General features: G+C 43.2%; 1 long non-coding RNA gene across 1 annotated transcript; it reads left to right on the plus strand.

Annotated features, from left to right (window-relative positions):
• The first annotated feature begins 7,686 nt into the window (after positions 1 to 7,686).
• On the plus strand, positions 7,687 to 12,322 carry LOC139015359 (uncharacterized). Its single transcript, XR_011472437.1, has 2 exons — positions 7,687 to 8,078; positions 11,306 to 12,322. It is a non-coding gene; the product is annotated as an uncharacterized lncRNA (long non-coding RNA).
• The last annotated feature ends 9,881 nt before the right edge of the window (positions 12,323 to 22,203 follow it).

The raw sequence follows: 22,203 nt of genomic DNA on the forward strand, positions 1-22,203 counted from the left end.
GTGAAGAATCCTGCTATTTGCAACCTACTTTCTACATTTTTCCAAAAAGGGAAGGACATGTGTCTGTTTCAAAAAACTTTGAGTGTGTCAGCCAAAATGTTAACAGAGTGAATCTGGTAAGTGGTATAAGTATGTTTCATTGTATTATTCTTTGGCTTTTCTGCAAGTTTGAAAAATTTCCAAACCAAACCAAACCAAAACAATCCCCCGCCCCCCACACACACCACACACACACACACACACACACACACACACACACACACACACACAGAATCGGTCTAATTTTCATTCCTTTGTAAATCATTTGTTTTTATCTGTATCTGATTTTAAGATTTTAACTTTTTCTTTGGAGTTCTGTAGTTTTACAATAATTGACTCAGTATTTTTTTTAAGAATCCTACCTGGAATTATAGTGCATTTAAAATATATATATATATATATATATATATATATATATATATATATATATTTTTGTTGATTTCAGAGAGGAAGGGAGAGAGAGATAGAAACATCAATGGGGAGAGAGAATCATTGATTGGCTGCCTCCTGCACGCCCCTCACTGGGGACCGAGCCTGGAATCTGGGCATGTGCCCTTGACTGGAATTGAACCCTGGACCGTTCAGTCCGCAGGCTGATGCTCTATCTACTGAGCCAAACCGGCTAGGGCGAATTATAGTGCATTTTAATCTGAGATTTGTATCATGTTAATTCTGGAAAATTCTCAGCTATTATCTCTTCAAATATTGATTCTTATCCATTCTCTTTATTATCTTCTGCAATTTCAATTAGATTTATACCTGACCTTTTTACTCTATTGTATACTTTTATTAATCTTTCTTATATTTTCTGTCTGTGCTACATTATATCTGTTTTTAAAGATCTCCCTTATTGTTCGTTATTCAGTTGTTCTAATCTGCTGTTTAACTCACCTACTCAGCTTGTAAAAAACTGAGAAAAGTGTGCAGATCATTAGTGTACAACTTGAAGAATTTTCACAGTACAGCCATCACCAAGATCAAGAAAGGGAATTACATTACCAGCATCCCTGAAATCTTCCTGTTGTCCCTCCCAATCACTATTACCTCCCTCCTCTCCAAGGGCCACCACAGTCCTGACCTCTAACACTATAAATTACTTTTACGTGTTCAACTATATAATTGTAATCATCCATACTTTTTTGTGTCTGGCTTCTTTCACTCAACATCATTGTGAGATCCTTTTATATTGTTGCATGTGTTTATACTTGGTTTATCCCCAGTGCCATATAAAAGTCCATTGTGTAAATATACCATGATTTATTTATTGATTCTACTGTTGGTGAGCATTTAGGTTGTTTCTAATGGGGCTCTTAGAAAAGCAATGCTATGAACATTCTTATATAAATCTTTTGTTAAATATGAATACATTCCTCTTGTGTATATACCAAGAAGAGAAATTTTTGGGTAAAAAAAAATGTGCATATATTCCACTAAGTAGCTACTGTCTGTATTAGTTTGCCAGGTCTGTCTTAATGAAGTACCACAACTAGGTGGCTTAAGCAACAGAAATTTATTGTCTCACAGTTCTTGAGGCTAGAAGTTGGCTCTTTGCTTTGCCTGTAAATTATAGAAATCATTATCAATTTTCACACAAAAAAGTTTCTGGGATTGTGCATGGGATTGTTTTGCATCTATAGTTCAGTTTGGGAAGAATTGATATATTTATAATATAGAGTATTTTAAAAGTATTTTAATCCCTGAATGTAAATTCTTCCATTGCTCTCCATTTATTTTCATCTCAATGATTCCTCCTTTTATTTAATTTAAATAAGGTTTTATGGTTTTTAGTGTATAGTTCTTTTACATATATTATTAAATTTATTCTTAGGTATTTAATATATTTGATGCTATTACAATATGTCCTCCCAACCCCTCTTTATTTATTTTTTAATTTTTAGGTTTTCTCTTTGTTTCACTATCCAAAAATTTTATTATAATATGCCTACGTGTTTTTTTTTTTTTTTTTGTATTTATAGCTTAATCTGAGGGTAGTGCCATTCATTAATTCTGGAAAATTCTTAGTTGCTGTCTCTTCAAATATTATTTTGCCCCATTTTTTCTACTCCTTAATCTCCAATTATAACTATATTAGACCTTTTCTTGGTGTCCCAGTATCTCTTAACTTCTTTTTCATAATTTTTTAATTTTTAAAATGTTTGTGGCTCAGTTGGATATTTTTTGTTTACCCATATTCTTATTTACCAATCCTATCATTTGCTGTTAAACAAATTAAATTCTCTTAAGGAAGAGACCACCACTCACAATACCTGAAACCAAAACCTGTTCAATATGTCTGAAACAAAGAAGCTGGATTTATTACTTGCCAAGCAAGGGAGAACTGGGCTTGTGAGACAGGCTCTTTAAACAAAGCATAGAGTTGGTATTGTATCAGGCTTTGGGGAAGTCTGGAGACTTTTAAAAAGCTGGAGAGTTTAAGGATTTGCTGAATGTCAGAGTGTAGTTTAGGGATTTGTTGACTAATGTCAAAGAACAGTCAGGCCTTGCCTTTCTTGTAATTGGAGAATAGGAACATTTTATTTTCTGTTCTTGATGTCATATAGTGTATTTTTAAGTCCTAGAGTATCCAGTTCCTGTCTACCTGGTTATGTTGATAGTATCCTGTTTCTCGCCATTCTTTAATTTTCTTATTTGTATAAATATTTACAACATAATTATTTTATATATCCAAAGTCCTTTGGAAGCTAATTTTTCTTTTTGTTGTTCATGTTGATGGTTTATTTCCCAATGTATTTTCTAATTTTTTAAAAATTTTGTTTTAGTAATTAGATAATCTTAATCTCTGGGAATCTTGAAGAGACCTAAAGAGTTGTGTAAATTGTTTTAGGGAGGATTTGTAAAGTGAGTTCCTATTTTAGGGTTTCCCAGGTCAGATAGGCAGTTTAAATTCAAAACCCCAAATTCATTTTCAGATAGGCTTATGATTATGAATTGTGATGATTAATTTTCGCCTCATGCTAAACTTTAAGTTTCCTTAGTGGCTTTAAAAAATTAGGTGTAATTAAATTTAATGAAATGCACAGGGTTCAATGGATTCTAATACATAAGTATATACCTGTGTTTTCAAACACCTCAGTCAAGATAAAGTACACTTTCATTATCCAGAATAGGCCTCTTTCTAATCAAACCCATCCCCCTATATTAGGCAACCACTGATCTGATATCTATCACTTCTATTTGGAAATAACTGCAATATTTAGAAAAAGTTATTCTATAAAATATAGCCATACTTATCAAATTCAGGAAATTTAGCTTCTATATAATACTTTAATCTACATATATGTTGTCAATTGTACCAGTAATATCTTTTGTAAGCATTTTTTTTTTTTTTTAGCCCAAGATTCAGTCCAGGATCACTTATTATATTTAATGACATCTCTTTGTTTCCTTTAATGTAGGGACAGATCCTTAGCCTTTCATGACACTGGCATGTTTTAAAAGAATATAGGCCAGTTTGCCCGGCCAGTGTGGATAAGTGGTTGAGTATCAACCTATGAACCAGGAGGTGATGGTTCGATTCTTTGTCAGGGCACATGCCCAGGTTGCAGGCTTGATCCCCAGTGTGGGGAATGTAGTAAGCAGCTGATTGATGATTCTCTCTCATCATTGATGTTTCTGTCTCTCTCTCCCTCTCCCTTTCTCTCTGAAATCAATAAAAATATTAATATATATAATTATATATAATTAATTATATATAATTATATAATATTAATTATATATAATTAATATTAATATAAATATTTGTATATATATAGTCCAGTTTATTTTATAGAATGTGTCTCAAATTTTTAAGTTTTATCAAGATAGTATTTAGATTATGCAGTCCTTTCTGGATTAGTACATAACTGAGAGCTAAGTTCTGTTCTTCTCAGGACATTGCTTTTGAAGGCACACTGTATCTGTCAGCCTCTTCCTGTTAATGTTAATTTTGATTACTTGTCAAAGTGTTATGGTTTCTCTACCATATAGTTACTCTTTTGCTATGGTAAACTTGTTGCTTACTTAACAAACAGCTAACACGAGAGACTGAGACCATACAAATATGCTTCTTCTTATCCAATTTTCCCTCTTGGATTTAGCATTCATAAATGACCCCTTTTTTTCATAGATGATTCTTGTTTAAAATAATTTTTGCTATGACAGTTGTAAAATGCTGATTTATTAATTGGCATTCTGCTGTAATGAATAGCCTTCCCTGTGCTCCTACAGTCGACCCCTCCTTCACCCACTCCTATCTTTATCCATCCATCCACCCACCCATCCATCCATCCATCCATCATCCATCTATCCTTAGGATGGACTCATGGATTCCTATTACATTCATTGGGTTATAACTCTATACTGTGCCAAATCTTACTTTTTACTATTTTGGAACTTGACAGACACAATCTTGATGGTTTCTATGTATCTGACTTCTCTTACTCAACATTTTTTGACATTCATACATGTTTTTATCTCTGAATATAGGACAGTTATTTTGTTCATTCACTTACAGATGGACATTTGGGGTGGTTCTAGTTTAGGAATATAATGGAAAAAGATGGTTTTAACATTCTTGGACAAGTATTTTGTGGACATGTTTTTAATTCTCCTGCTAGGTTTTATGTTAGGTGTCTGTTTAACTGTAACAAAACTGCCCAACTTTTTCCATCCATTAGCAATATACAGTATGATAGATCTAGATGCTCCATCTCTTTGTGAGTACTTGGTATTGTCAGCTTTTTCATCTTAGTCATTCAAAATGAATGCATCTTCAAGTGGTAGCTCATTGTATTACTAGTAGCCCAGTGCACAAAAATTTGTGCACTCAGGGGGGGTGTCCCTCAGTTATTAAACATTTATCGGCACAACACTGAACACATTAGTGATGGTGGTAGTCTTGTTAGAATGTGTTATATTATGCAGATGAAAATCTATTTAAACAGATTTGATGTAGATATTTTCAAAGATGGAAGAATTGTCCCTGTCAACTATTTTAGTTGATTCATATCTTCACTAATTGTCATCATTGCAAAGTTTTCTGTCCCCATATGGATTGCTGGATATAATAGGTCATGTGCTGTCCCTGTCCTTTGTAGCCTTTGTTACCTTAAGGACTCTAGTTTTCCATTTATATGTTTAAGTACCAACCTTACCGGCTTAAAAATGTAAGCTTTTAACACTGCTCTCTCTGTTCCGTATCCTTCTGATGAAAAGTGGAGTTGGGTTGCAGCACAGGGGAGAAATTCAGAAGGGGAATATTGAAGTAATGACTGCAGTAGGAGAAGAGGGAACCTATTTCCCTGGCCACAGGCGCTGGCGCCCTGGACCACAGGGCTGTCAGCTTCTCTGGGTGGCTGCAGCCTGGGACCTCGGGCAGGTGGCTTGTCCGTCTCATGGGCTGCAGCCAGCCGCAGGCACTGGCGCCTGGACCAAAGGTAGGCGGCTTCTTCTTCTGGCAGCTTCTTCTTCTTCTGTGCTTCCGGGGGGGGGGGGGCAGTCTGTTATGTGTATATGTGCATGCATGCAAACATAGGCGTGTACAGGTGTGTATGTGGAAATCTGCTGGGCAAGTCAAAACCATAGAAGAGTTGCTGCCTATCTCTTGAATCTTCCAGAGATATCCCCCACTTGTTTATCCTATCACTATTGGAGAGTCAGTGTTTGCAACCAGCCAGCCAGTAACTCTCTCAGTGTCTATTTCTGACTTCTTCTTTCCCTGTCTGTCTTCCAACCCCTAATCATATTTCCACCTGGATGCAACATATTTACTCCCAATATGCTGTATAGAGAAGGAGTCAGGATGCAGTCTTCCCATGAATAGTACTCAGTAACAAACCAATTGCATTTTAGTTGGGCAATGCTCCTACGCACCCTTCTAATCCCTTCCACCATGCATTTCCGTTCCGCTTTTTTTGTTGGATTGTTCTGCTGCTCCTTCTCCTCACCCCACCACCCTTGGATCATAATGTAAAATTCTTTTACCATGTCAAGAAATTATTAAAAATACAGGTACTTTGAAAAAAAAATACAGGTACTTATCTGATCACTGGCAAGGGGTGGGGGGGGGTAGGGGGGCAGGGATGAGGTGGCTGCTGGCCGCCCAAGATCTATGTGGCAGCACATAGAGGCCAGGACATGTTCTCATGGATTTTACCCTCACAGTTTGAAAGGTGCTCATGATCTACGTGGCAGCCAGGACCTGGTCTCATGGGGTTTTAGCCATGGGGCAAAGGCAGCCCGGTTCTCTGATCACAGCCGGGGGATGGGGCAATGGCGGCCCGGTTCTCTGATCACGGCTGGGGGCAGGTGATAGGCGGCCCCATTTCTCTGATCATGGCTGGAGGGTAGGGAAATGGCAGCCGGTTCTGTGATCATGGCTAGGGGTTGGGGCAAAGGCAGCCTTAGTTCTCTGATTACGGCTGGCAGGCGGGGTAAAGGTGGCCCCGGTTCTCTGATCGGGCCGGATGGCAGGGCAAAGGCAGCCCCCAGGGCCCTCTTTGTCTGCCTCCCCGCTCTTGCCTGCCACCTGGGTTTTTGATTACCATCAGTGGCAGGCAGCTTCTTCTGTCCTTTCCCTTTCGCCTCCCAGCATTGCACCTACATATGAAAATTAACCACCACCTTTGTTGATGGTTAACCGCCATCTTTGTTGGCAGTTAATTTGCATATCACTTTAATTAGCCAATGGGAAGCATAGCAAAGGTACGGTCAATTGCCATATTTGTCTATTATTAGGTAGGATATTTGGTCTACACAGAGGAGTAGGATGTGTAGTGCCTGTTAAAGCCACAGGACAGGGAACAAGTATCACCTCTCAGTGGTGCTTGTCTCTTTTTGAGGCAAAACTGAAGGAAAAATGGAAACCAAAACAAACAGCACCCAACTCCAAAAGAATCCTTTTCTGTGTGTCAAATGACACTGAGGCTTGTCCTCTAAAGCTGCTACCAGCAAAAGTACAGGCACCTCCCCATCTGCCCTCCCTGCCGTCACACTGAGCAGCCATCCCACACAGCGCGAGGCAGCCCTTTCCGGTTCAATTTCACATTACAAATCAGTGCTTTCACCTGTGCCTTGAGTCACTAGGGCTTTCCCCAGTGGCCCAAAGCTGTCTCCCTCCCCAACCCCTCAGGTGTTTCTATTTCTCCCTGTTGAGTCCATTTTCGTTTGTCAGGGTGCAAGTGTTTTTTAGATGCATTTATAAATGTTAGAAAAATGATAGCAACTGAAGCCCTATGGAGAACTTAGAGATCTTTGAAGCAGTATGATTCAGAAACAGATAAATGGACCATTCTACAGTGTGCCTTTAAGCTCCTGCTGTCTGCCGCAGCAAGCCTGTGGGTACATGCATCTGAAGCTCAGAGCCCAATGTTCCCTGTGCCCTTGCTAACCAAAGTGTGGTCCATGGACCGGCGGCAGCAACGCCACCAGGGAGCTTGTTAGATGTGCACTATTTTGAAGTTCAACCTAGAGCTACTGGGTCTGAGTCTGTATGTTAAGAAGATCCCCAGGGGATTATTATGTTCTTTAGAGCCTGAGAAACGCAGTCCCTTTTTTAAAGCTAGTCCTGATAGTCTAAGACCGGGGAGGACCACAGAGCTGTGCCCTGCCTCTCGGGTGGCAGGTTATTATCAATCACCTGGTGTGGGAAGAGCTCAGGAGATTTATCTCAGTGCTGCGGCAGATGCAATGGCGTGAGCACGCTCCGCCTATACAAGCTTCCTCGGCACACCAGGAAGTGGCATCGCCCGCCTGAGCTGACCCCCTGGAGCCCCTACATAGTACCCTGATCTTTCCTACTATTGGTTGCCCTATGGATGTTGTAAACTTCTGATTGGTCTGGAATGTTATATATACTGCTGCACTCACACAATAAAGTTGGATCTGCGTCACTGAACCGTCCCCGGAGTCGGGCATGCTTCGTTAGGACTCCGTCGGCCTCACCCCCGCGGGACCCCCTGCTTCACCTGGCGCCACGGACAGGGATTCCCTGGATCAAAAGATAAAAAGTCAAGAAAGTCGGCAGGCAAGCCTAAGGTCGGGTGAGTGCCCCTCTGTAACTATGGGAAACTTTCGGGCGCTCCATGCGTCCTCGTTACAGAGCAGTCGAGTAAAGGTAACAGAAAGGGAGCTACAAAAGCTCTGGGCTATCCTAATAGCATTTAACCCCTGGCTCTCTGCCACCGGCGGTGCGGGCGGGGGAACAGAAGACCCTTTACCTCCCTATTCCCCTCCAGAGCCCTCTGCCCCCACAGATTCCTGGGCTGTTTTCGATAAGACAAAAGAAGTTTCTCAAAGCTCAAGGAAGGCTGAAACTGAGAGAGAAAAAACCTCTAGCGAGGTGAAAGCAGGGAAGTCTCACCAGGAGGTTTCCTGCCGGAGTCACCCCCCTGCTCCCCTAGCAGAGCGAACAAAAAGTTTAACTGCCCAGCAGCCCCCAAGTAATCCTTTCCTGGGAGACACCGATGATAATCCATGGATGGGGATATATCAATCCATGTGTAGCCAGAGAGATAGAACAAAGAAGTCTTTAGGGCTAGAGACCCCTAGACTCTTTCCTGTGAATGTTAACCCCAAAGCTGCAGCAAATGCCACAGGATCTGCAACAATATTCTCGATATCCAAATGGTTAATGCAGAGAAAGAAAAAAAAAAAAAAAGGGCCGTTGCTATGGAGAGCAGGGAGAGAGAGTTCTTTGTTGATTTTTGCTTATCTAAGGTATGCGAGGACCCTAGCTGCTAGCAGACAAACTTATCTCTGTCCAGTTTTCTTCTCTTTAACCCTTCCAATACTAAATTAGACTAATACAATATACTTAAGATTACACAAGAAAGGAAGCACCTACTTTTATTAATCTAAAGAAATGCTGAATGTTAAACTTGCCAGCTAAAAGTTTAAAGTTCTAGTTAAATTAAATTGGGAAAAATTATAATTGTGGTAACTAAATGCCTAAAGTATAAAAAAAAAATCTTGTCAGTTTTAATTTAATTGATATCTCTTAATAATTATAAAAGGTATATAATCTTTAAATCATATATATACATATATATTTGATGGTCTTCCAAGTTGGATTTCAAAACTATAACCAAGGAATGACTTTAGGACATTTCACGGGCCCTGAAATGTTTTCAAAAGTTTATTCTCTCTTCTTAAAGGATTTTTAATAAAGCCAATTTAATATACTTGAAATCACATGGAAAGCTTTATCAAATATAAATTAATAAATATATTTTAAGTTTTTGCCTCTAAGAAAGGGAAAAACAAGTTATTTTGTTTGATATTTCTTAAAATACAGCAGTAGAATTTTAAGATGTAATTTAAAATAACAAAAGCTCCTCGCCGCTGCATTTTAAATTAGGCTGGAGGTGAGTCAGCGCTTGCACCTATAAAATGATATAGTTTCAATTATAGCTCAAATAGTTCCATTTTTTGCTTTACGAGGAGCTCTCAATAAGACAGTGTTTGCTACTGCCTGTGTGTTTGATCCGTTTGTGCTCCTATCAGGCCCCATTCAGATGCATCTTAATGTTACAAGCCATCTGTATGAGGTGTCATGCACAGATTGTACATTATCCCATTGTATCAATTCTACTGTTCAAAAGAACTCCCTCATGATTTTAAAACAACCAGCTTTTGCTTGGGTTCCCACTAACTTAACTGAACCATGGGAATCTCATCAAACCTACAAACTGTTGCATGATCTAGTAAAATATCTTAAAAAGACAAAAAAGATTTCTTGGAATGTTAATTGCAGGAATCTTTGCCCTCATAACGTTACTTACTTCTGTGGGCATTGCTGTTTCATCTATGGTACAGACTGTTCAGACCTCTCATTTCATACAACAGGTCAAGGAAAATGTAGCTAAGAGCTTGTCTATACAAAAAGAAATTGACAGCCAGTTTAAAATTGAATTGTCATGACCTAGGGGAAAGAATATCCTTACATGATATTATTCTACAATGTCATTATATTTTACAACAGCGTATTGTACATTTATCCCAAAAAAACTTACAAATTAATTCTTTGAATGTTTGGCAGAAATTTAATAAGGACATTAAAGGATTTAATCCCTTCCACTGTGTGGAAGGCCCCCTGAGAAGGCACTTGAGCATTCTATATTGACCTCTCTTGCTCTTTTTGCCAAGAGGGTCCCTCTTCTCACAATCCAATTGCCCACAGCTGTTGCCTGAGCTCTCTGTTCATGCTGAGGTTGAAGCCTCATGGTGACTGGTGCCGTGGATCTGTCTCTCGCCTAATGACATGAGTTGGGCCCTCCCTGGAGAAGAAACCTGGGTTCCCCAAGATATGTGCAATGCCGGGGCCCCGCCAGCTGGAGAGGGAATCCCAAGGCAGTTGCTGGGCGTGGAGGCCACAGGGGCATAGTCTACCAAGGAGACAGAACTGTACCTCACATCACCCTGCTTGGCCCTGAAGGATGGCTGGTTAGTCAAAGACGGGTAAGATTCCTCGAGGAGGAACAACCTAAGACAGGCACAGTCGCAGAGGGGCCAGCAGAAGAGAACTTGGGGGTCAACAGAGGTGGAGCACAGATCCTCACCCCCCCCAACTATGCAGGGGCTTGAACACTCGCCCCTTCTGAGGGAGGTCTCCTGCCCCCATGGCTGCTGCGCTTCCCACGTCCAGCTCAGATCGGTACCCAGGTAACAGAAAGAGACTCGGCCCAGCTGAGATCAGTACCCAGACAACAGAGACTTGGCTGACAACAACTACCCTATATCTACAACCAGCCAAACACCAGGAATGCTCAGGGCTTTCTCAAGGATGCAAAATAATCTTTTCCATTAACATTTACAGTGTAAACTAAGATTGTTTTTAAAGTATTAAATTTGACAGTAAAATAGCAGTCAGGTTTTCAGATTAAAATTGGCTCAAGAAGTATTAACCAAAATTTTCATTTCATGAAAAAATTGCTTAATATGTAATGAACCTAAAGCAGTCATATTTCTATGCAAAAAATTACTATTTAAAGTTATCTAGACTGCATTATAAATTTTCCAAAAATCCTCCTAATAATTAAATCAAAAAAGAAAAGATAGTGGAAAAATACCATGTAAGGAAAAATATCCTGTAACTAAATTACATCTAGAAAAATTTTTTCATTTGTAATGCTAACAGCAAGACACCCATGAAAAACCTACGTGATGTCAAAATAAGCCAAAGGAAATTCATTTAAACAAAAATAAATAGAACCCCAAGTAAAGTTTCCTTTATTAACCTTTGGTCGAGAATACGTTTGTATGTTTTCAGAAAACAACACCAAGACCGCGTGGATTCCTGCCTGTAACATCAAACCCTGCACCACCAGCGATGAGCCGTGGACAACCACCACCATCACCATCACCCCCGGTAGAGGAAATGGAGGACCTGACCATAGAGGACAACCAGCCCCAGCGGCGGAGATGACCAAGACACCAACGGGCCCTCAAGAACCTACAAGACCAAGCTGCATGCATGGCACCAGAAGGCAATCCATCAGAAGGGACATTATTCCTATTAATGTGTGCCTTCATAACAGCGAACTCTCAGGCACGAGCACAACATGTATGGGCGGCCATACCTCATCCAGGGGTGCTCATGCCTGTCAGCGCCAACAGCCTACAATTCCCCACTGTCCAAGTGTCTGACTGCTCTGTGGGCTTACCCTGTGATGGAGCGGAACCGGTCTCATTGCCATAGAACTGGACAGTATGGGCTGATAGCAGTAGCCCTAACCTCCTTAAGTGGACTCTAGATAATGGGACTGCCCCGGGACAAGGGTGGATATACCTAGCACCTCATGCAGTAATACCCAAGTGAAACACATTGAGTTTAGTTTCTTAAGTGATGCCCTCGGCCGTCTAACCTCCTGGTTAAACCCAGCCAACCTCCTCATCTTGGGAGTCATGATAGTAGGATTTGTCATAGGAATAGTATTATTTCGCTGTTTAAACAACATGTTCAATAAGCTAAGTGCTCAGCAAGCCATGATCATACACATCCAGCAGGCACTAATAAGAAAAGAAGGGGGAGATGTGGGAAGAGCTCAGGAGATTTATCTCAGTGCTGCGGCAGATGCAATGGCGTGAGCACGCTCCGCCTATACAAGCTTCCTCGGCACACCAGGAAGTGGCATCGCCCGCCTGAGCTGACCCCCTGGAGCCCCTACATAGTACCCTGATCTTTCCTACTATTGGTTGCCCTATGGATGTTGTAAACTTCTGATTGGTCTGGAATGTTATATATACTGCTGCACTCACACAATAAAGTTGGATCTGCGTCACTGAACCGTCCCCGGAGTCGGGCATGCTTCGTTAGGACTCCGTCGGCCTCACCCCCGCGGGACCCCCTGCTTCAACCTGGAACTGTTTTCTGTCCCATCGTCCAATCTTAGGAGAGACTAGGGCTGGAGGTGGGTATCAGCACATTTCCTTAAATAATAGTCTGGGGCTATATCTCTGGGCCAATTTAGAGTAAAAGGCGTGGATTAGTGACATACAGACAAAGATAGCTCTTCTGATGAGCAACTAATGAGCACAGAGTGTCCTGGAGGGAGAGGAGGCGGGAAAGGGCAGGAGAGCAGTGGGATGTTGGCACAGACACGTTAGTTCAGCAGCCAGAGACCTGGAAGTGTATGGCAGTTCCTCCCATGAGAGTCGGGTGATTAGCTGGAGCTGAGAATACCCAGCCTTTGCAGGGAAAACCAAGGTTGCCATGGGATTTCCTCGGGCTAAGGGCTCCAGGCATAGTCTCAGACTGCCCAGGGCTGTCCCAGGGGTGCTCTGTGCTTAGTGAGACAATTTGGCTGCAGCATTGTGTGGCAAATGGAGACGACATGCAGGCAGCAGCATGCAGGTGACAGCACTCAGGGTGAAAGATTTTCGTGCCCATTAAAGAGGATATTGGTGCCTAAGGAGGCCATCCCTGTGCTTTCCCTGACCATTGCAAATGCCTGTCATGTCTGCCTCTGTGCAAGGGCCACAAGTGCTTTGAAGCTGGATCCAGCTTTTGTCTGAGGTGAAGACAAACCTCTCTCTATTAAATTCACAGACTAGTGCAATGGATATCGTCTCAGATCTGGATTCTCTTACTTTTAAATAAGAGCAACATTCATTTCTACCGTTCAGGAAGGAGATGGAGTGAGGGAGGTGGTGCCGCCCAGCAGAGAGGCAAGGCCCCAGCTTGGGTGGGGAGAGCTCAGGTGGCGTGTTTGGGTGGGAGCAACAACCGGTTCCTTTCTCATCATTAGACACCAGGCTGCCCATTCAGATGCTTAGTTTCCCTCCTTACCCCTGAGCTCCAAGGCCAGCCAAGTCTTTGGAATTTAGTCTTGGCACAAGGAGAGGAAAGAGCACCCCTCTCCCCCCTGGCTCCTTTATTCCCGGGGCCTCAGCTCCTGGGCAGGCTCTAGTTCCCATCTGCAGGATACAACCAGGGAGAAATAGGACCCTGAGGGGAAGTGGTGCTGGCCGCTGCTGGGCAGGTGGGCCTTGAAATTAGGCCAGAATCTCAAATCCGGAAGCTGTGTCCCCTGCAGTCAGGCTGTGTGCCCCTGTGATTCCTCAGCAGCCAGCCAGCCAAGGCTCTGGTCTCCGCCCCTTCAGTGTCTGCCCCAAGGACAGGGTCCTGCCATGTCCTCTTCTGCAGCTGTGTCTGTGGGCTCACACCCCTCTGGACCCTGGCGGGGGAATTTGAACCACTGGATGCTGGGCCCCGCCAGCTGTAATTAAGCAGGTTGTTTTATTCTGATGTTTTGACATCTGGGCCATGGATGACCCTGGAGAGACTGCCCCCCAGGGTCACCAATTCCTCAGCACAGTGAAGATCCCACCTAGGAGAGACCCTTCAGATGCAAACTATCCAATCCAGGGCCCATACCCACCACCTCCGCTACCAGGCTGTCACCCTTGGGCACTGTCTCCTCCTGTAAGTGCAGCAGGGCCAGCTGCTGGACAACTAGGGGCAGCCTCGATGCCCAGAGCCTGCCACACCCAGGCTGCTCATCCATTCCTTCCCAGGGGAACCACGAGGAGGGTGGTGCCCACGTTTCCTCCTCACCCCCATGTCTCCTGGCTGACCCGGTGCTCCCCGACCCAGCCCTGTGTCGCGTGCTATGGCTCCTGTTCTAGGAATTGTGAGTGTAAACACTGCTTTTCTGCTCTAGCTGCTTTGGCTTGGTAGATAGAGCATCGGCTTGAGTCCTGAAGGGTCCGGGTTTGATTCTGCTCAGGGGCACATGCCCTGGTTGCTGGCTTGATTCCCCAGTGGGGGGTGTGCAGGAGGCAGCCAATCAATGATCCTCTCTTATCAATGATGTTTCTATCTCTCCCTCCCTCTCCCTTCCTCTCTGAAATCAACAAAAAATATTTTTTTAAAAACCATATTTTTGTGTGACAGTTATTTGGAAATAAATGTCTGTGTGTCTTTCCATTGAAATCTGGGATACGTTTTAAAACATGAGCCATCCTACCCCTAGATTGAGACTGGTTCTAGCTCCTTGAACCCACAGTTCATGTCCCCTCTGGGTACACTTCCTGTCCTTCCTGAATTCCAATTTGGAACCCACCCCCACCTTGTGATACTTTATTTTTATCTGATTAGCTATTCCAGGACCAGCGGCATCTGGAAATGAGGAACAGGACTCTGGTGTACACGCCAAACACTGCACCTGAGCCTCTGAGATGCATTTCCTGAACTGGGGCTCTTACTTCTGGTGGGTGGATTCCAAGAGTGAAACCGCTGGGCTGGGGGAATACTATGCAGTTCATTTTGGTAGATGATTGCAGATAGCTTTCCAAAGAGCCTGTCACATTCACATTTCCACCAGCAGGACGTGAAGTGACCTTTCCCTTCCAGTCCCTGGGGATCCTGCCATTCTTGGAGTCCAATCCTCCAGCGGCCCAGGAGTGCATTCTCTCTGCCAGGAGCATGGGGCACCCACGGGGCTGGGCTGGGGCTGCTGGCAGCTCGCAGGTGTTGAAGTCACCCAAGAACTCAAGCTGACTGAAGGCTGGGTCCTCCCACAGGTGGTGTTGGTTCTTGGACTTGAGGTCATGCAGGTGACTTGCTCTGGCCATGCTGCCGAGGGGCAGTTACAGTGCTAGAATGAATCTACAGGGCAGGAGGAGAGAGGTCCCTCTCAAATGGCTTCTGCTACATTTGTTTTCATGAATAATTGGATACCGAGAATATTGTGGTTACTGTGTTGACTTGTCTGTTTTCTGACTTTCTCATCTACGTTAATGCCAAGTTAAGACCAGTCTTGGTGGCAGGTAGCTCTGTAGGGTGTGGGATTTCCTGCTGACACTCAGGACCCAAGGCCTTGCTGCTTACTCCTCAAGACCATGCCAGTGACTTCCGCTATTGTGCGGGGCTTCCCTTTAAAATTTTTTTAGACAGTCACACCATTATTATTTTATAGGGAAAAGCACAGTTAATCAGGAGGAAAAATTACTTAAGATCTCACTAATTAGAAATAGCTATTACTAGCAATTTTGGCTGGGTTGTTTTCCAGACTTTTTTATGAAAAAAATTAGTTTTGGTCTGTAACCTGCATATTTCAACCTGAACAAAGTCATGCGTGTTATTCCTTGTCAGAATATTGACTCACAGCAGCACTTTCTATGGATGCCTAAGTATTTTGACATACCTCACATTGTTTAACTGCCTATTGCTGGTTGACTTTCCCTGACTTTTTGCTATTGTAATAACTTCTATAATAAACAGTTTTGCATATATGTCTGTATAATTATCCAATTAAATTCTTAGGCAAAATGCCTAGAGTGAGATTACTGAATGAAAGCATTGTCACAATTTTAAGGCTTTTGTGTTGAATTGCACTCCAGAAAATGTGCATCAATTTACTCTCTTCCAATAGGTGTTTGAGTAACTATTTCCTCAAACTGCCCAACAGTTAAAAATTCTTATTATTTTTTTATCTTGGACAATTTGTTAAGTTCATTTAATATATTTACCAATAAGGGCAATAAACCCCATTCTCACTTCCAATGAACCTCTATCCTTCACCACCTCACTGTCTCCCCTGAAGGGCTAAGAACTTAGGGTCTGCAGTCAGAAAGACCATGTGCATATGATCCTAGGAAAGACACTTGATTTTTGTGTCTCAGTTTCCTCAACTCTAAAATGGGCATAATTGAGAAACTTGCATCACTGCATTGTTGAGGGTTTGAATGAAATAATGTAGGGGAAGTGCTCAGCATGGAGCTTGGCACGCATGCACTTTCTCTTTTATTACAAAAGAATTTTTTATTGATTTACAGAAACATTGATGTGAGAACAAAACACCAATCAGCTGCCTCCTGCAAGCTCACTACCCAGGATCAAGCCCACAACCCAGGTTTGTGCCCTGACCAGAAATTGAACCAGCAACCTGTTGGTACATGGGACCTGGAAAATGCTCAACCAACTGAGCCACACTGGCTAGGGCAGGCCCATGCAGTTTCAATAAATATCTTTTTAGAAAGTCTTCAAGATGTCACCTGGTCTGTCTTTTGCCTTAAGTAAACCCCTAATCAAGCCATAGGGACCTCTATTTAAGAGGCAAGTCCCCAACAAAGAGCTATGGGGGTGCATATGAGACTTGCTTACTAATGACTAACTCTGTGCACACTTAAGTTCCGTTTAAAGTTTTGTGCACCCTACATATAAGTTTGTTCTTTGTCCTCTCTCTCTCTCTGTCTCTCTCTCTCTGTCTCTCTCTGTCATGTGCACACACACAATCAGTCAGATTTTGATTTGATCAAAAATTTATGAGGACCTACAATATGCAAGATTTGGCGTCTGGGAAAATTTGAGCAAATTTACCTTTTTGTGCCTCAGTTTCCTCATCTGTAAAATGGGAATAGTACCTACCTCAGAGTTAGTATGAGGATTAAATGCGTTGGCACATGGTCAGTGCAGTGTTTCTTACCTAAGGGGATGAGTGCTGGCCCAGTATGCCCATGAGTGTAAGGGCCCTACAGGAAGTAGGGGAGAGGCCTACCAACCAGGTTCCCTGTATAGTGCATGCAGAGGATGCTGGGAGGGTTCCTCAGAGTGCCAGCTGCACAGATGGAGGAGTGGATGAGGATACATTTGTAAGCAGTCCTTTCAATGGAGCCGACAGACAGAAAAAAGGGGAGATTTAATAGTGTCTTCGAAGAGAGTTCTGCCAGTCCAAGGAGGGTCAGATGACTTGATCAAGCGTCTATCTCATCTTATCTCCCTCCTTGTCATTTCAACTCCAGTATTACCTCAGGAAGATGATTCCCCCAAGAAACTTGAAACTAGAAGCTCAGTTGATATCAGAGTCACAGGCTGGACACCTGACTTTTCATAGGAGAATAATCGGGGCCCGCAGCCATCGTCACCTTCCTCTTTTAGGGACATAGTTGCAGTCTCCTTTCTCCCAGGTTGGGCCTCAAACAAGGGAGAGGATGAGTCCCTTTAAGCAGGGTTGTCACCCTGTCACTGACGTCAGCATCAGGCTGGCCATTTGGACAAATCCACGCTCCATAAATGAGAAAGAAGGGCCCAGTGAGGGCTGTGGCTCTCTTGTGCGGCTGAGGCCTGGCAAGGGCATGCAACCTGGAATCTGCCTCCCTCAGGGGTGCTGGCCCCAGAGGGGCTGAGTGTGTTTGGCTCCGTGTGTTCTAAAACTTCTAATTGGGATGCCTGTAGGGTGGAGGGTAAGTGTGGGAGTTGCCCTGGCTCTCTGAGCCCTGCCCTGTTCATCTGATTCATTGCCTGCTTCCCAGGGGACCTGCCTGTGGGGTAGCTGCCTTCACATGGAGGAGACCCTGAGTCTTGTGTGATTCTCACTGAATGGCAGCTGGGCTGGCCCAAAGCACAGGATGTGGCCTCTGCCTCTTCCCTTTAGACCCCAGGCCTTGCAGGGTCCAGTGCTCTATTCCTGCCCCAGCCTGAGGCAGGAACTCTCTCCAATGTGGCCTCCGACTGTGGTGGAACTCTGAGCTCCTCATCACAGGAACCTGCTGCTCCTCACAGGAAGACCTTGGGAATTCCCTATTGTCCTCATTTTCTCACCACCGAGCCCCCCACCCCCAGCTCCTCATAGAGGAGCATCTGCCAGAACTAAGACCAACTTCGTGACACCCCCTCAGTGACTGCTAAGGGCTACCCCTCAGGGTCCAGCCTGAAAGTAAGGTCCACTCTCCTGGCCCCTCTCTCCCTCCCGGCTGCTCCCTTCCCGTTGGCCAAACTGTGTGGCCCAGACTCTAGAACAGTGATGACGAACCTTTTGAGCTCGGCGTGTCAGCATTTTGAAAAACCCTAACTTAACTCTGGTGCCATGTCACATAAAGAAATTTTTTGATATTTTCAACCATAGTAAAACAAAGATTTATATTTTTTGATATTTATTTTATATATTTAAATGCAATTTAACAAAGAAAAATCAACCAAAAAAAAAATGTGTTCGAGTGTCACCTCTGACACGCGTGTCATAGTTTCACCATCACTGGTCTAGAATCCTCATCATGGTCTCCAATCTCTATTCAGAGCTCACTGATTCAGTTTAGGCTCTATCCTAACAACTTTGGTTCTCTGACTCAGCCTGCAGTGGGTGCAAACAATGAATTAGAAAGCAGGACAAAAGGTATCCAGAGGAAATGGAACAGTTGACAAAGTGGAAGTTGAGACCATTGAAACACCTCGGTACTGTGTGGACCTTGCTGAGAGGCCGCCTGGAGCCCCACAGATGAGGTGTCAGTGTGCCTGCCAGTCAGTGAAGGCCAAGGGGTCTGTGGAGCAGGAGCCTCTGGGAGGGAGATGCTTGTTATCTAGGCAGGTGGTGTGCACAGGACTAAGGTGGGCACGGAGTTTAGAAATATCCCCCTCCCCAACTCTGTCACCCATAGGTCAGACAAAACTCCAAATTCCTTATGGTGAGGAGAGGAGATCAGCCCCCTGTGTCTGCTGGAAGCCACTTTGAGAGCCAAAGTACTGCGGCAGGCACATAGTAGGCCTTCAGTGGGCACACAGTTCCCCTTCTTTTACATGGGGCTGGGTTGGGATGGACTTGGACTTGGGACATGAGTGGCGGGATGGTACACTGATGACTTATAGTTTCATAGTTACTCATCTCTGTTTCATAAGCTCCATTGTAAGAGGCATCTGGATTTCAGAGATTTTAAAATGGGGAGTTGTGTGTGTGGGAGGGCTTTGCATCTTAGAATCGATGCCATACTTCATCGGTTCAGGAAATCCTTGCCTTTGGGGGAACTATAATGCTAGTCTATGTGTAAATGGCACCAAGAAGTCCTGTATTAAAGGCACCTGCTTAACTCGAGTGAGCTCTCTTCTCCCAGACTCCCCCCAGAGAGCCTTCTCTGCGTGGATCCGCAGCATTCTTCCACCCTGGAACACATTTTAAGTCATTTAGAAAAGTTTAAATTGTAGTCAGTATACTTCCTTCATTGACCTTAGTTCTAAGCTATGATACATTTTAGAAAGATTTCCATTTAAAATGCTTAAAGAAATGTCACTTTTAGCTACAGATTTGCATGAATGCTTCAGGGAGCTTGGGACTCTCCAGGCCTGCTCCAGGGGCTGATTTGCATAAAGGGCCCTAGGCTTTGGGGAAATTGCTGTCAGGCCTTTCCACATTTAAATTTAGATTGTGCTCTCCAGAAAGGCTGCTTTGGAATAGGTCACCTTCCCAGATCCACCAAGAGCCAGAAAGAAGTACCCCCTATCCCACTCTCTTCCCATAGCTGGTGACCAGCTATGAAATCCTTGCCTGACAGTGGGACAAAGGGCAGTGTAATATCCACTCCAGAGCTCCCTACAGGATCAGCCTGAGGCTGAGACTTTACCTCAAATTGCACCCTTGCCCCATCTCTTCTCCTTCCCTCACTCCCTTACCAGGTTTTCTTGGGGGCACTTCCTTCATAAAGCACTGACAGGTGAATTCTTGTCTCAGTGCCTATCTCCAGGAACCCTAACCCCAAACAGGCATCTAAAAATTAATTGCACTCCCGAGGTAAAGTACAGCATAGGGAATATAGCCAACAGTATTGTAGTAAGTATGTACAGTGTCAGGTGCATATTAGAAATACTTTGTAAAGTATATGATTATCTAACCTCTCTGCTGTACACCTGAAACTAATACAACATAATTTTGAATGTGATGTGTAATTGAAAAATTAAAAAATACAAAGAAAAAACCCCAAAACATTTAATTATGCTTCTTAAATATTTTAAACATCAATTTATATTAAAAATAGAGGCCCGGTGCACAAAACTTGTGTACAGGTAGAGTCCCTAAGCCTGACCTGTGGGCGGTGGGGGGTGGGGGGTGGGGGGTACCTGCCTTGGCTGCCCTGGGGGTTGGGGGCAGCTCCTGCATTGAGTGTCTGCCCCCTGGTGGTCAGTGCGTGTTATAGCAACCAGTAATTTTGCCATTTGGTTACTTGCATATAAGGCGTTTATTATAAAGGATTTCTTCAGTGTTTCATTATTTCTTTTAATAGCTGCCTGTTTGCATCCAGATCCAAATATGGTCCATACATGTAAGCAGGGTAACTTTTTAGGTCCATTTTAAGTTTCAGGTTCCCTTTGTTCTCTCTCCCTGCAGTTTTATTGTTTGGTTTGGTTTTTGAGAAACCAGGATGCCTATCTTGAGAGTTTTCCGCAGTCTGGCTTAAAATTCTGGCATGGAGTTGGTTTTATTTAACATGTTCTTCTGCCCTTGTTCTCCCTGTAAACAGATAGTTGCCTCTTGAGACAGGATTAGAGTCAGCTTTGATTTTTGGGCAAGAGGTGTTGTGTCTTCCATTAGCAGGTGACTTATTTTTGGTTGTTTTTCTCTTTGTGATGTTAACATTCATCGATACTCAATATTCAGACACATTAATTTTTTGGGGGTTGCCAAGTGATGATATTCAAATTCCATTATTTCTTTTCTATGGGATGGAATATTCTAGAATATTGACTGAAACATCCCCTTATCAACTATTTGGTAACCTTGAAGTACAATTTGTATAAGGAATGCAAAGAAGAAATGTTTGCTTTTATCCTTTATTTAACTATTTTCAAAATAATGAGTTGTTTCTTTTTTTAAAATATATTTCTTTATTGATTTCAGAGAGGAAGGATGAAGGAGAGAGATAGAAACATCAATGATGAGAGAGAATCATTGATTGGCTGCCTCCTGCACACCTCACACTGGGGATGGAGCCCATAACCCAGGCATGTGCCCTTGGCCGGAATCGAACCTGGGACCGTTCAGTCCGCTGGCCAATGCTCTATCCACTGAGCCAAGTCGGCTGGGGCATGAGTTGTTTCTTGAACATCCTTGAAAGTTTTCTACTTGTCTACCCTGCCAGCATTGCTCTGTGGTTGAGCATCGAGCTATGGACCAGGAGGTCATGGTTTGATTCCTAGTCAGGGCACATGCCTGAGTTGGCTTGATCCATAGTGTGGGGCATGCAGAAGGCAGCCATTCAGTAATTCTCTCTCATTCTCTCTCTCTCTCTCTCTCTCTCTCTCTCTCTCTCTCTCTCTCCCCCCCCTTTCTCTCTGAAATCAATAAAAATATATTTTTAAAAAATTTCTTCTTGTCTTATCCCAGTAGCATATTTGCTGTTTAAATTATAGCAGTTTCTTTTTTGTTTGTTTGTTTCTGGCCTAAGTTATGTTCTACAATAAATCTGAATCCCTTCACTGTCAAACTGCTACTTTCTACATGCCATATCTGTATAATGTGTCTTGGGTTTGGGGGTAGGCTAAATAAGGACCCCCCGAAAGATATTCACATCTGTACCCCAGGACTTGTGATTATGTTAACTTACATGGCAAAGAAGACTTTGCAGATATGATTAACTTAATGATCTTGTGATAAAGATTATCCAGGTTGATTCAAGTGATCACAAGGGTCCTTAGAAGGGACAGATAGGCAGATTAGGGTCAGAGAGAAAAGAGATAAAATGATGGGAGCAGAGATCAGAGACATACACTTTGAATATAGAGGTAGAGGCCACAAGCCAAGGAATGCAGGCAGTCTCTAAAAGGTTGGAAAAGGCAAGGATATGAAGTTTTCCCTAGGGCCCCTGGAGGGATTGTGGCCCTGCTAACATTTTGATTTCAGCCTATAAAAACCAATTTTGAGCTTCCGACCTGCAGAACTGTAAAGTAATATATGTGTATTC

The sequence above is a fragment of the Myotis yumanensis genome, unplaced genomic scaffold (genome assembly GCF_028538775.1).
Source record: "Myotis yumanensis isolate MYYU_CA2020_CCGP unplaced genomic scaffold, mMyoYum1.0.hap1 SCAF_8, whole genome shotgun sequence".
Taxonomy (NCBI): domain Eukaryota; kingdom Metazoa; phylum Chordata; class Mammalia; order Chiroptera; family Vespertilionidae; genus Myotis; species Myotis yumanensis.